Genomic DNA, 12,798 nt, shown 5'->3' with positions numbered 1-12,798 from the left:
CTCCACAAAAACTGAGTGAAAAAGCAGTCGGAAAACTCCAAAGAAAACCCGTGCTTTTTTGGAACTTATTTCTAAAGATCTCTTTTATTATAAGACAGTTTGTTCCTTTGGAGCAAAATATAAAGAAATATTAATTTTGCCTCTATTCACCACCATAATATTTTATTGGGAATGCAGATTAAATAATCAAGACTTTTAGTTTGGATTTAAAGAGCTGGGAAAGTACTTTATTAACTGTTTAAGAATTACATTTGATCCTCTCTTTCAAATGCTCAAAAGTAGTTGGACATAATTTTCAAATGAATATTGCTTTAGTAATTAAATTAGTATTTACCAAAGACCACCAAATCACCAAATACCATATTTCTTTCCTCGAGATGCTCTGCTAGTCCTTTACTGCAGTCACTTAAATTCGCTGCTTGTTTGTGGGTCTCTCTACATGCAGTTATGTCTTCAGTAACTGAAAAGCATGCTCCATTGGTTTGAGATCAGGTGGTTGACTTGGCTATTGAAGAATATCCAATTTCTTTGCAAAACTCTAGGGTTGCTTTTGCAATATGCTTTGGGTCATTGTCCATTTGCACAGTGGAGCACCATCCAATCAGTTCTAGAGCATTTGGCTGAATCTGAGCAGAGTATATAGCCTTGAACACTTCAGAATTCACTCTGCTACTTATATGAGCAGTTACATCATCAATAAACACTACTGACCAGGCTTAATTTGCAGCCATACATGCCCCACCATCATGTCCTACTTCATTTGTATCAACATTTCTTTTGACCTCATATTTAGATTTCCAGCGAAAAGACGAACACTTTGAATCCCTCCAAATCATTTGTCTGCTTGATAATTCATGAAACAATGAGAGAGCACCCCTCACAGGGCCATAAAACTGCTTGCCATCCAATTGTCCAATTATTTTTGAGCCTGTGAAAACGAGGCTCATTGTATAAAAAGGGTTGTAATTCCTAAACAGTTAACGCTATACTTAAAATAAAACTGAAATTCTGCACTTTCTGCAATTTTGCAATTTTCCAAAATCTTGTGGCCCTTACTGTCTTAGACACCAAGCTGATGCCGACAGACACAAAGGTATACTCATGATGCCAGTAAGTTCAGGCTTATTCTGACATCAGCTGACATGCACTGCAAATCACTGGACTGGCAGATCTCAGTCTTCTCTCATCCTTCACTGCACTCCCACTTCTTTCTGTTACTTCACTATGATTAATGCCCCAGCACTGTCAACAGCATACACCACAAGTTGCTTATTGAATGTAAAAACATTCAATGACCCTTCTCAGGTGGGTTTGGCGGTTAGATGGAGTTTAACCACCACAAATCCTTTCAATGTCCTTCTAAGGCTGCTCACACAGGAGAAGAAGATAAAGAAATGACAGGCTGAACGCAGCCATAGGCTCCTGTTAACATCAAATTTCAGCCTTTGTAGTCAAGTAATTTACAGCCTCCTACAGTATTTTAAATCCAGAAACTCCAGGTTAACTTTTACCATTGCCTTCCTCTTTTAAAGGCATATTACAAGAAATGTGACCCTATCACTCTAATTCCTCAATTAACATCTAAAGGAAAGTACAAAACCAAAGAGTGATGTCCTCCTCTGAAATCTCTGTTTTTCATAACTTGATAGAAATTCACCAACACACAAATGCTGCTACAATTTTCACAGATGCTTGCATTAGTATTCTACAGGGATGCGATCCAGTGACATGTAATACATCATAGTCACCAGGAGGCATTTCCACTGCAGAGTTTACGTGCAAATAGGCAGAGCATGTTCGAATGTTTTACGCTACACCCTTTATCCTAAAAATGTCCTCTGAAGTTTCAGGATAGAGGTATGTAAATGCATGTATGCGCAACCACATGGTGACATAAAACTTACTCAAACGGTAGTACTGCAAATGCACTCCACACATCACCAAGCCCCCCCACCTGCCAGCACTCACACACCAGCACATTGCACATCGGGGTCATAGAGTCCTCGCATCATGGGATATTTGTAAAATGTGATATGATGGAAGGTTGTGTGTGTGTGTTTAGGGACAGGAGTGTTCTCACCTCAAACAGTGAGCCAGGCAGGAAGGCTGAATGCCCTTGAGTAACCTTCTAGGTTTTACTGTGCTTTCATGAGAGTTTATAAATCATCACGATCGTTTTATTTTCTTTTTTGTTTCTTTTGTTGTTGTTTTAATACTACTCTTTTACAACATGCAGTCAGATTGACAAGGCAAATGTTTACCCCTGTAAAAAAAAAGCCTATTGGAAATACTGTCTACAATTCACTGGGTAATGAATTTCAGCATAGCTGCAAACAATGAAAGGATATATGTGTTGTCTTATGTCAGTCAGGATGGAGAAACAATGAAAAATATTTTCAGTGGACACATTAAAATGAATTACTCTTTTGGGGGACATAAACACAGTACACCACTGTAGTTCTTTCAGGTGAATGGAAAATATAGAAATTATCATATTGATTGCTTTTCACCTCAATGAGGAGATTTCCATCTTTATTTCATAAAAACTGTACATAGCAACAAAGGTTGGGGAAAAAGAGAGGTTTAATGGCATTCACTGACAGAGACTCTTCTTCTAGACACACAGTTTTCAACAGAAACCATAAAAGAGCAGATCTCCACAAATGCTCTCTACAGTGTAAACAGCTCAGGCCCAAACATCTCTACTCAACAACACATTTGCTCGCTAAGGCTCCCACTCATATATTCATGTATTCATGTGTTTATCAGAACTTGGCGGCTTGCATTGCCATTTTCTCCTTATAATGACGAGCGAATGCACTTCCATAGTGGAATAGAAATAATCATGGATCCCATGAAAACCCAGTGACACGTTTGCTTGGTTTTTTTTGTGAGATAGAGAGTAAGCAAAGGAAGTGATGAGAGCTAAATTTAACCTTGTACTATGCAGTTGTTTTCTTTATTTTTTTTCCATACCTGCCTCACAAAATATTACCACCAAAAGCCATTTTAAGTTTAATTAACGCTCTCATTGCGGTGCAGGGACTTACTTTTTTTTAATGAGACGTGTTCTTTTTCTGTTGTTTTTAGAATAAACTACATAAAAACCTACAGTTTTAAGGGGCAGACATTAGAGAAAACCTTTATTTAAACACAAAGACTTAAATCATTCATTCTAAATCAATGAATTGCGTCTTTATTTAAATGCAGTTTTCTCTCTTTTCTTTGTTTAAATATATATTTTATTCTTTATTATTTTTAGCTGCTGTTTGTCTTTACACTTATCCTTTTATATCTATCTCTAACACTAGTGGGCAGTCAAATTCCACACAGGCTCATTGTGCACTATACCTTGATACCAGAATGTTGCACACATCTCATCCACATACAGCTCCCACCCCTCTTCCGTTTTCGTCTTAGACCCACTGTTCTTTTTGTCTTCTTCCCTCAGGTCTTCAGCTACTCAGTTGAGTTGTATAGCTGAAGAACAGCTGCAGCCAGCGCTCTGCCAAGCAAGGCAATCAACAAACTGGTGAGGGAAAATGTCATGCTGGTGAGGAGTGAGAAAATGGCTTTTTAATTAATGTTTTGATTTTGGGCAGTATATCACTCTTGAGAAAAATGACTGTGCTGAGTGGCATTTAAATGAAGGGGTTACAACCACTGAATGACCATTCAAAGTCATCCTGGAGCTGGATTGGCTATTAATTAGGAAATGTTGATGAGGAGGAAACACACAAACACCCTCCCTAAATGTAAGACAAGAGAGGGGAAATACGAGCATTAAGAAAGGTTAATTTAATTTGAAATTTGAGTAATATGATTTTGTGTTGAAAGAGATTTAACATGGCTTTGAAAGTTGAATCTCCTACCAGTTATCAGCAATTATTACCACCATTCAAAAATTATAATGTGATTAAGGTAGAGGAAAATACCTATTTTTAAGTCTTTACCACGACACCAACATGGTGGAGAAGTGATTAACACTGCTGTCACACAGAAAGAGCATCCTGGCCTTTCTGTGTGAAGATTGCATCTTGCAAGCTTGTATCCTGCACAGGAAGTTCCTGCGTACTCCACCTTCATGCAACAGTCGAAAGCATGTTTGCCAGGTTAATTGGTGATTCTAAGTTTTCCATAGGTGTGAATGTGTGAATGGTTTGCCTGGGTGTAACCCACTTCTCGCCCTACGACAGATTGGATAGGTTCCAAGCACCCAGGTGGTTAAGACCAATGTTCCCTCTAAGCTGTGCACGTGTGCAATTGCACACTGCTGGCACGGTCTCTGCGCACAGGAAATCTGCGTTGCGCACAAAAAAAAATCTAACCTGAATTGAAATTAATTATTAATACTTTAACAATTCTGTTTTGCAGTGTTAGTCAGTGAGTGACTGGCTGCTCCCATATGGGATTACAACAATGCCACCTTATCCCATAGTTCAGCCAATAATGCGTATATACGCAGCCAATCTACGTCACTGACAGGCTACAGTGTCCTTATGTGCCGACACCGGTGTTTTAGCTAGCAAAGCGGCGTGGCTGATGTGGAGTGAAGCCACGTTAATGACAACGTGAACAACAATTGGAGATGTGAGCAGGACAGTGTGGACTTTATACCAGTTTTTAAATTGTGTTGATAGGCCACGTAAAACCAGAGTTGTGATAAAAAAATATATGCAATGTTTGGTTTTCTTCCTGAATACTGTTGTTGTGCGGGAAGAAACGGTAAAAACTGTGTTTTATAAGAAAAAAGGCGCGAAAGCACTCTCCGCCTGTGAGCAAAAACAAACCCCACCCCCCTCTCACTTTCCTATTCGTCCAAAAAATGACCATGTCGACCAATCAAAAAATGATATGGCAACGTGGCATCTAGTTGTTAAGAAACGGGGGGAAGTTTTAGGAGTGACGGCGGTGTTTTGAGATGTGAGAGATTTGCGACGTTTAGCGCAAATCTTGTGTAGTTAGTGTGTAGTCAATAGTTTTGTTGTGTGTGTCAGAACAATGAGGCGACTACTGAATGTTACAGGTGTTACAGGAGCGATACATCTCCTGTTGTCAGGCCTGCAGGTATCAGGCTGTTGTTCTCCTTTATCTCATAGTGGACAGAAATTATTTTTTGGAGTGGCACAAGTAATTTGTGTGGCATCAAACTTAATGCAGAACAGCTGATTGTTCTGTAAATAGTTTGAAATGTTTATTTAAAAATGCCTTGGCTGCATTTAAAAAAATAGCTGCAAAAAACATTGTTGTTTGCCAAACTGAGTAACTTTTTTGAAGAAGTAACTATATAATTAATTGCCCAACATTGGTCATTATATATTGTATTTTACAGACAGAGAGTTACAGGACTCTCTCCCAGACCACAGACTCATAATACAAGTCAGAGCTTTATAAAAAAAAAATAAAAAAAGAAAGTTGTGTTTTCAAAATTGGAGTTCAAGTTATTTTTACTTCCAATAGTGTTAACATACTGCACAGGTCAATGACTAGATTTTTTTACATTTTCATTGTAAGTGGGCTAAAGCAGTTAATTAAAAGTAGTCTAACATAAATGTAAATGCTGTAATTTGATTATTTTAATAATTTTAGTAACTTTGATGGATTTGATGGTGGCGTGACCACAGTGCACACGTCTGATGTCGCTCACAGTGGTCCAAGGGACCACTCAGGGAGTTTGTGTGTTCGCTCAGACACATGAAAAATTAGAGGGAACATTGGTTAAGACCCTAATATACACAGAATAATGAATGATGTTCACAAGTCAGTACTTCAGATATTATGTGCACAAACGGATATAATATGAAAAACACATTACTACTCTAAAAATTTGAGGTTCTGGGTCACATTTGGACGTACTTAACAAACCTTTGAACCATCCAACCATTCAAAACTAAGCTGGAAGATGGTTGGATGTGCATGTCGACCCCTTCTTCTGACCCCAAAGATTGTAGGAGTTAATATGTCTTGTTCTGGATACTAACACACAGCAGTTGTGTTTACCTTAGGCTAAAATGCTGTCTTAGTGCCCTAGGTTCTCAGGAGTCAGTATCAAAATTGAGAAAGTGGCTTAACAAGAGTTAGCATGTTTCTTAGAACACATAACTTAAACAGTTTATTGTAAAATTAAAATCGTGGTAAAATCAGGAAGATCGTCTTTGCTACCAAAAAACGCTGAATAAAAAATGGTGTACCTATTTTTGCTTTCTGGTATTTAAATGTAACTTTTATATCTATGAAGTGGGAAAGCAGCTCTCCATAGGATCCTGTACATAAAAGGGTCATACTGACCTTCATTGCCATTACATGTTGGGCACTCAAAGCAGCCATTGAGTTAGTTAAAAATCAGTGCAGGGGTAAAGCTCTTGGGAAGATAAGGGTTGCTTGTCTTTTGACAGTGTTGGGTTCTGTTAAGTCTGTAAAATATCATATGGATCATATTTATCTGCATTTATTTATATGCAAAAACGGTGATGAATGGCTGTGTGTGTGTCAACTGTGTTGGAGGGGAGGTTTACTTTTTTGTCATTTGGTAATGTTGAGAAGATTGTTAGTCTAAGTTAGATTTCTGGGGGGCGTACAGGCTTCAGCGGACAGGTGGTTCAGACTTTTTTTCCTCCTTCTCCGTTACAAATCCTGTTTGACTCTGTTGTTTTTAAACTTTATCCCACGGTTTCTCACTAATCATTCTTTTGATTTTTTTTTTTTTATAGAAATAAAATAGCCTCCCTAAAAGGAACTCCATCTGGTTATATGTTGCTTCACTTCATCCTGGCTGAGCTAACACATAGCAGACTGAGAAGAACAGCACTTTAATTAAGAATCTACAAGGCATAGTGCCTGGCCCCATTCTAACGCAATAGCAGCAAGTGATGTTAATGCAATGTTAGATGAGTTGACTGTTCAATCATGTGGTAACCCATCACTATTGTAGTTAAAACAATTACACTAAAAATAACTTTGGACATTGTTGAACATTGTTGTAATGTTATAACCTTATTGCAAGCATTAGCTTTGTAGTCGACATGACTAATGGGGGTATTATGCAACTGACAGGTGAACAAAGAGAAGCGGTTGCATTGAACAAATTTGTCTGGATCATTGTTCGAAATATAAACTACACTTTACAATATCTGTGCACCAGTGGCTGCACTATATATAGATCCTGCAAATCTACAGTGTTAAGTTTCTATGTGTGTTTTCTTCAGTACCTTGAGGGAGGGGTGCTGCTTTCTGCTCTGCAAGGCAGTGATAAATCACTAGCCAGGTGAAGATGAAAGCCTGTGGGCCAAACTGCTTTACTGGAGACTTCATAAGTTGCCAGCTGATCATGAAAGGAGTGAACAGTCTTCAAAAACCAGACTGTTCTGTGTTGGTCCGATGGAGTTTTACTGACTGTATCACTAATATGGCAAATGCAATGTTCCCATAATGTCATCTTTTAACATCCTTTAGATTACTAAGATGTTTGTATTGCATATATTCCAAAACAATACATTGTAACAGTAACTCTGACAGAAGAAGAAGATCGACTCTCGAGACTTCACAGAAATATATCAATCACTGATGAAATTTCAACCTAAAATAAAAATACATAAATAAAATGCATGCCACTGACTAATAACATTGTGTCCCGAACAATTAATGACACACATAAGAAGGAGCTGATGACAGATATCAGATTGTGCATAAAAACAACTTGTTTGGTTTATCTATGTCCAAGAAAATAAACCTGTGAAGGACTTGTTATTTAGTGTGGCTATTACTATTGGAATTAAAGGGTGACTATATGATTACATAGCTGGAGCTACACTTGAAAAGCCGTGAAGGCACAGTGATCATTGGGGTCATGAACGTGCTAGGCAGAAACAGCAGAGTGTTAAAAAAAATCAAGGAGGCAGCATGCCACTGTGTGGAGTTGTTTTATTTTAAGATTGACAGGTATTACTATGTAAAGGCATACCAGTGGACTCTTGACAAAGAAGTGGGAGGAGTTAAGTGTGTTCTCAGCTGTATTAAACTCAGCCCGCATAGAAATCTGTCTATTTTTTTAATAACTCTGCATTGACAGTAGGGTGGTACATGTGAACTTAAGAAGTCAGATTTATTCAATGAGTGGACTGGACTCTTGATCAATGACTGGATTCTCACATTGTGATATTTGGCAGTTATGTTTTCACCAGCACCCCAAATTCTTGAAACTTTACGTGTCTCAGATCACCACATCCAGGAAAATACCCTGAAAATACCTATTTCCTAAGTTTTTCAAATGTGTTGGAGTATGTGGAAGAAAAAAATGTGAATGTGAAACGTTACACTTATCGAAACAAATTTAGTTGTGCTCGATAACTTATCGCTGTTATTCAAAGTGGAACTACTCAGGTGCCAAACAGACAAAGCTTGAGAGTTGTCCACCAGCTATTGGACATGATACAGCCACTGGTTGCTAGTAAAATGTATATTCCCCATTTGGTTGGTAGTGGTCTTTGGAGGTTGTTGTATGTTGCTGGGGTACTTTGGTTGCAATGAAAGCACTGCCCTAAACAAGTAATAGTGGTTACTTTGGTTGTTAGCATATTGCCACAGTTACCTGTAGTTTTCTATGTTTGTACTAGCTAAATGGTAGAACAAGTCTATCAAGTGTGAGTCAAACCAGAAATGAAGAAAGTTTACTTTCAGAATAAAAGTTGAAAGCACTGAAACCAATTGTTTCAATTCCATGTTTCAATTCATTTCACTTTAATTCCATTCAATTTTATTTATATAGCAACACACAGCACTTGCCTCAATGTGCCTTATATTGTAAGGTAAAGAGCCTACAATAATAGACAGAAAAGAGAGAGTGTCTGTCTCCCAAATCCAAACTGGGAGCTCGTTCTACTGAAGACAGCACTGAAAGCTGATACCTCTGCCTCCCATTCTACTTTTAAATACATTTTAAATTGTAGGAACTACAAGTAAGCCATGGGTCTTTTTGTGTGGATGCCTTGTGTACTAGACAAAGCATCTATTTTGCTACTCAATCCATTCACAAAAAATATATGTTTAAGAAGTGGGAAACTCTTCTTTTCCTAAAGGCAAAGTAGATCCCTTTTGTTTTACACGGGACTGGAATAATCAAAAAGAGCAAGAAGCTGATTCAGGAAATGACAGTAAAAATGATTAAGGCTTATTTATACAGAAAATCACTTTTCTTAAATTTTAAATATAGAGCCCTTTATCAATGTGGTATGGAAAGTTTATCAATTTAGATAAAAGAAACTAAAATAAATAAAAAAACATGAGAGATCAGCCTCAGTGCACTTTGTGATATCCCTACATTTGGTGTTGGTCAAGAGTGCTAAATCTCCTGTGGGATCTTTTGATTTGAGCAACAAATCAAAAACAGCTTTTTAAACTAACTTTTTAATTAATAACAGCTAAAAACCTAAAATGTGTGAAAAAATGTGACATCTATGAGTCAAACCTAGTTCTCTGCTGTAAAAATGAAGAAAATTCAAACCACAAAGTCATATACCAACAGACCGAAAATTCATAATTAGGTACATAAAATAATATTGAAAAATTTCCTTTAAGGAACATTAAAAAATGTAAAGACATGGCATCAATTTAAATTAAAAAGAGAGGATAAAATAAATAAAATGGAAACATAATTTACAGAGAGTTAAAGGTCTGATCTAATATCATAACAGGTGAAAGAAGCATAATTAAAAGTTTAATAGTATGAAAAAAAGATCTGTACAGAGACCAACGTCTATTGAAACATCAGTTGGCATGGTTGTATCCAGTAGCGGTTTTAGATACAGGCGACACGGGCGGTTGCCCGGGGCGGCATCGTGGTGGGGGCGGCATCGCGGCTCGTTCTCATGCTGCCCCGACATCATGCCAGCGCATATTGGGAATGGCATTGGTTTTCTATCGCCCATTTGCTGGGAGTAAGGGCGCCCTCCGTTTGCGAGGTGCGCCTGCTGCTTGCGGTACAGGGAGGAAAGGGCGGGGCGGCGGGGGATGCTCTGGCTGGCTGGAGCAGCAAAAATTACCAACTCGCAAAATAAAACAAATTACAAACAAACCAACAAACACGAAAACACCAGACATCATGATACAGACTTATCATTTGCACCGATGTTTTTTCAAAATTCTATACGCAAAAAGTGAGCGCGAGAGAGCCCTCGGTATGAGGTGCCGTAAGGGACATTATTACTGAAACGCTCTCACACACACTACTGAAACGCTCTCACACACACTACTGAAACGCTCTCACACATACTACTGAAATTTTAGCTCTCACACACACTACTGAAACGCTCTCACACACACTACTGAAACGCTCTCACACACACTACTGAAATTTTAGCTCTCACACACACTACTGAAACGCTCTCACACACACTACTGAAACGCTCTCACACACACTACTGAAACGCTCTCACACATACTACTGAAATTTTAGCTCTCACACACACTACTGAAACGCTCTCACACACACTACTGAAACACTCTCACACACACTACTGAAACGCTCTCACACACACTACTGAAACACTCTCACACATACAACTGAAATTTTAGCTCTCACACACACTACTGAAACGCTCTCACACACACTACTGAAACGCTCTCACACACACTACTGAAATTTTAGCTCTCACACACACTACTGAAACACTCTCACACACACTACTGAAACACTCTCACACACTACTGAAACGCTCTCACACACACTACTGAAATTTTAGCTCTCACACACACTACTGAAACGCTCTCACACACACAACTGAAACACTCTCACACACACTACTGAAATTTTAGCTCTCACACACACTACTGAAACGCTCTCACACATACTACTGAAATTTTAGCTCTCACACACACTACTGAAACGCTCTCACACACACTACTGAAACACTCTCACACACACTACTGAAACGCTCTCACACACACTACTGAAACGCTCTCACACATACTACTGAAATTTTAGCTCTCACACACACTACTGAAACGCTCTCACACACACTACTGAAACGCTCTCACACACACTACTGAAATTTTAGCTCTCACACACACTACTGAAACACTCTCACACACTACTGAAACGCTCTCACACACACTACTGAAATTTTAGCTCTCACACACACTACTGAAACGCTCTCACACACACAACTGAAACACTCTCACACACACTACTGAAATTTTAGCTCTCACACACACTACTGAAATTTTAGCTCTCACACACACTACTGAAACACTCTCACACACACTACTGAAACGCTCTCACACACACAACTGAAACGCTCTCACACACACTACTGAAACGCTCTCACACACACTACTGAAAAACCAAGGCATTTCAGTTGAACAGGAAGGCATTTCAGTTGAACAGGAAGGCATTTCAGTTGAACAGGAAGGCGTTTCAGTTGAACAGGAAGGCATTTCAGTTGAACAGGAAGGCATTTCAGTTAAACAGGAAGGCGTTTCAGTTGAACAGGAAGGCATTTCAGTTAAACAGGAAGGCGTTTCAGTTGAACAGGAAGGCATTTCAGTTGAACAGGAAGGCATTTCAGTTGAACAGGAAGTTAATTCTTGACAAAGAAACTGAAAGAAAAAGTGGTAGATTTCAAACAAACCACTACACAGATGTCTACTCAGCAACCTGCTAGTTAGGGGTGGGTTTTTATAATCGATTTATCAATTAAAATCGATTCTGGCTTGGATAACGTAAAATCGATTCATTAAAATCCTGAATCGATTTTTTAATATAAATTAATTTTGCCCGGATCTCAGGTGAAACCGCACAAAATTTCAACAACCACCAAACAGCTAAAACAGTAAATGAGAGCAGGAACACGGATTCTGCACAAAGACGTAAACACACAGCGCGGACCTGCGGATCAGAATCAATGGGATGTCGCCTTTCTCACCCGACAGCACAGACACGGTCGGGGCTGAAAGCCAACAGCTGGCTGATTCTGATCTGTCGGCGGTCCGCGCTTTGTTTTCACACCGTTTTTGCGCAGATTCTAAAGCTGCTAGTTTGATCTCTCTCCAAACAATATTGACTGAACCAGCAGCAAAAGAAGATCCAAACTGCGCTTCACATAAACATCGTCATGAATTTCCTCTGACGTTTACTGTTTTGCTTCCACCACAATAAAATCACACGTCATGCACAGCTCTCTCTCTCTCTCTTTCTCTCTCTCTCTGTACTTCAAGAACTGTTTCCCGTCTAAAAATCTGTTTTCTGCATTATTCGCTTGCTTGTTACGCACAAGTCTACTGTTGTTTACAGCGCTGTCGGCCGCTGTTTTTTTTTTTTTCGTTTTACATACTTCCGAAAAGAAAATCTTATTTCTTCCTTTCAATACTGAACAAATTTAAACATTTAAAAATTATGCAAAATGCAAAACGCTTAGCCGTGTCTCTAATAAAACCGCTGGAACGTCAGAGGTAACGTTCATATGTTGATTAATGGTTTTCTTTCGTTTTTGATGTACTGCAGAATATTTTTTATAAAATCCCAGGCCAGGAAAAATCACCTTCATGTTTTTCTGTGTTTTATCTTCAGCTACTTTTACACAAAGGCATCTGCTGTGACGCTTACACCTTTGATAAAGTCTTGCTTGTGTCAGCTTCCTTTTTTTAGATACAAAAATATGTAAATGTACTGATCTGAATTATAATATTGCTGACTGTCAAAATTTCCCAGAATCAAATTGAATTGAATTGAATCGAATCTAATTGAATCGAATCATGGAACGATAAGTTAGACAGCTTAGTCTTAGTGAGACAGCTGCATTACTT

The sequence above is a fragment of the Neolamprologus multifasciatus genome, chromosome 1, assembly GCF_963576455.1.
Source record: "Neolamprologus multifasciatus chromosome 1, fNeoMul1.2, whole genome shotgun sequence".
Classification (NCBI taxonomy): Eukaryota; Metazoa; Chordata; class Actinopteri; order Cichliformes; family Cichlidae; genus Neolamprologus; species Neolamprologus multifasciatus.
This window is presented reverse-complemented; position numbering follows the sequence as displayed.